Source organism: Clarias gariepinus, chromosome 4 (genome assembly GCF_024256425.1).
Source record: "Clarias gariepinus isolate MV-2021 ecotype Netherlands chromosome 4, CGAR_prim_01v2, whole genome shotgun sequence".
Taxonomy (NCBI): Eukaryota; Metazoa; Chordata; class Actinopteri; order Siluriformes; family Clariidae; genus Clarias; species Clarias gariepinus.
Genome location: NC_071103.1, coordinates 4,268,322 through 4,271,724, shown reverse-complemented (window position 1 = coordinate 4,271,724; position 3,403 = coordinate 4,268,322). Strand labels below are relative to the sequence as shown.

The 3,403-nt window shown below is 34.4% G+C and overlaps 1 long non-coding RNA gene across 1 annotated transcript; it reads left to right on the top strand.

Moving 5' to 3' along the window:
- The first annotated feature begins 1,315 nt into the window (after positions 1 to 1,315).
- LOC128520559 (uncharacterized) lies at positions 1,316 to 2,307 on the top strand. Its single transcript, XR_008357945.1, has 2 exons — positions 1,316 to 1,715; positions 1,816 to 2,307. It is a non-coding gene; the product is annotated as an uncharacterized LOC128520559 (long non-coding RNA).
- Positions 2,308 to 3,403: the final 1,096 nt, after the last annotated feature.

The following is a 3,403-nucleotide window of genomic DNA, read 5'->3' as shown; positions in this document are numbered from 1 at the left end:
ACAATGTTAAAAGTTAAGATAATTGTGGTAAATGATGTGATTATTATAATCACTGTGAATGTTCATTTCCCAGAAACCTGAAAGTAAAACATGTTAAACAGGTTTGTCAGCTTTAAGCACTGAGATTGTACAAAATCCGGGGGTCACGATGTGTTCATCACACTTTACATTGACGCACTTAAACTGAAACCTATAAAACATTATGGATGTGACTTGGCAGTGGAACTTACCAACCCAGAAACAAAAGGCTTATAATTTATCAAGCTGTGCGCTTTAATCAAGCACATCTCTCCAGCATTCCCTTGTCAATGTGGAAAATACAGGATTACACAAATTAGACGATTTGTATGGGTACACAGCTTATATTATATGTTTTAAAAAGAGTGCAAATTTCTATATAATTATATCAGAGTGGTTTCATACAACAAAATATAGATACAAGGGAGCATTTTAGCAAATTGTCCTGTGAAACTGGTACTTTATATCATAATAATAATAATAATAATAATAATGCCGTGATTTTCTTCTTCTTTTGCAGGTTGTCTGGATACATTATGATTCCAAAATATATTCAAAATTTTTTTAAATTTAGAAAGAAATCTTTGAAAACTATGCTAAAATCTACAAATGGACCTATTATTAACAAAAATGGAAACCTTTCTGAATATGATCCAAAAATTTTAGATACATTGCACAGTATTAACCTACCACAATGCAAAATTAAAATCCCAGAAAAAAAAACCTATGGAGTTGGCTGTTACTATGGTTATGGCTATGTCCTGACTGCTCTTCATGTTATCAAAGATGCAGCAAACTCAGAAATACTCTGTACTTTTTCTACTGAAAACTGTGAACTAATCTATAAGGCATGCTTTACAAAATCATGTAACACTGACCCAGAGCGAGATCAGGCTTTTATTAAATTATTTGGCAATACAACTCCACTTGGACATGGTCTACACGATCAGATTGGACACATTAATACAAATGAAAATTTATATTTTTACACAAAAACCCCTGATGGGAATTTTCAGAAGCAGGAGGGTAAAAGTGTTAATCCAAATACAAGCATGCAAGCACAAATGTGTTCTGATGAATTTATAATATCTGTCATAGGGAAACCTGGAGACAGTGGCTCGCCTGTGTACAATGCTAACGATGAACTGATTGGAATATATCGGGGAATCTTTACGCACTGTCTATGTGAATATGGCCGCTGTTCTAAAATTTTTCCACAATTTAGCCCATTTATCTAATATATTATCATGTTAAACAATTTTTATTTTATATTTTAATTTTTTATATCTTAAAATATATAAAAAAGTTTTTATGAATAAAATAAAATATAAATAAAAATTAAATATAAAAAAATAATATTAATAAAAATTAAATATAAATAAAAAATAAATATAAATAAAAAATAAATATAAATAAAAATGTTATGAGAATCTGTGAGTGCGCTGTGAGCAGAGCAGCATGAGCAGTGTCATAAACAAAAACATTTTAATTTCATTTTAATATTTAAAGCAAATCAATAGAAGTCAGATATATATCAGTTTAAGATATATATTTTTAGACTTTTATCCCTTTACATTGATTCTGAGTAGGCATGGTCTGCACAATAGGCAACTTTTGTTTCTCCAGACACCATTCCACTTCACTTTTTTCCAGGCGGCTGCCCAGGATGATGTAACCTTAGCCTTTGCAACAACCTGGTAAGTTTTACTCTGGTAAAGAAATAGGCACTTTTTGACAAGCCATGTGGTATAAATATTGTAACCCCTGTCTCCTCCCCATCTCTCCCTCCTGCCCCAGTCTAGAATATCTGCAAGGTGATACTGATGGACTTCTGCAGTGTTTCCTTTTGCATTCTGGACTGCCAATGTAACTCATCCTGATGCCCTCTTGATATGTTCTTCTGAAGTGAATGTTTCTTTTGAGATGTTGCTATTCAGATGTTTTTATCAAGATGTCGCTATCAAAGATTCTCAATACCAACAGAATGTTGTTTTGTCGACGCAAATGAGAATGGGTTCCCTTTTGGGTCTAGTTCCTCCCAAGGTTTCTTCCTTGGAGAGTTTCTTGCAGTCATCATTATTGCAACATCACTGCCATTACATCTGCATCTGTGTGATGTTATGACTTATATTGCACTTCCTCATGTCATCTCAGGAATTCTTTCCTCGCCACCTTCATCTTTGACTGGCTCATTGGGACTCTCAGTCTGCATGCAGATTTCTAAGACAATATGCCTGTTTGAAAAGAAATGCTTTTTCCCTGTTTAAGAAATTAAACTTTGAACCAAAGTTTTTCTTGTGTCATTTTAACACTAGATATGAGGCCATATGGAAATTTAGATAGGTAGACTATAGGCTGCGGTAGCTATTTTCCAAAATGTGGAAATGACAAATTAAAACTCGACTCATTTTTTTTTTACTGAAACTAGGATTAACAAAAAAAAAAAAAAAAAATAGAATAAAAGAGATACATTCTGGCTGCACAGTGACTTTAATAAACAGGCACTAATTAATTACAAGCAAGGCGCGGTGGCCTAATGGTTAGCACAGTCAATTTGCACCTCCAGGGTCTGGGTTCAATTCCTGCCCGGGTTCGATTTCTGCCTCTGTGTGAATGCTCTCCCTATACTTTGTTGGTTTCCTCCTATTAGTTGAATCAGCTACAGCAGAAGAATCACCAAATTGGGCTGGAAACTATCGGCACTAAACCATGGTAGTTGAAGAACCCTGTTGTTTACGATACAGTCCTGAATAAAATGTTAATATTAAATGGAACATTCAAAGTGTATCACTGCAGGAACACCTGTTTGCCATTGCTTTGTCATCCTCACTTGTTTTTAGGACGTTTAGTACAGAAAAGGCTTAACATATATCTGGTTCCTTCCTTTTCCTTAGCACCCCACACACAGATGTTTGGATCGGTTTGAATTCAAGGCAAGCAATGATGGAGGAACAAAAGATTTAGAGTCACAGATTCAAACAAACAGGAAGTGTACAGATATTAAAACTAATGTAAGAATAGTTGTGTATACTTACTAGCAAATGTGTGGCTGACATACACAGTACAGTACGACATACACGGTAGACCCTGCAACACAGACAGCATACAAACAGCTGCTAACATTAGTCAGGTTCTCCAAACCTTTTTCAGCTCACCTCTAGATATACTCAAAGGCTGTAATATACTGTATACATTTTCAGTGCAACAACAAGCGAATGTTATAATATTATGCTACCATAACATGCTCTATGCACACAAGAAAAGTATTTTCTCTGTGACCGCAAGTTATTACAGTAAAGGCAAATTTCTGCCATGATCTTCTGGGCTCTCAAGAAAAAATATTATTTTTTAAATTCATTTGTCTTTTAATTTGCTCCAGTGTCAC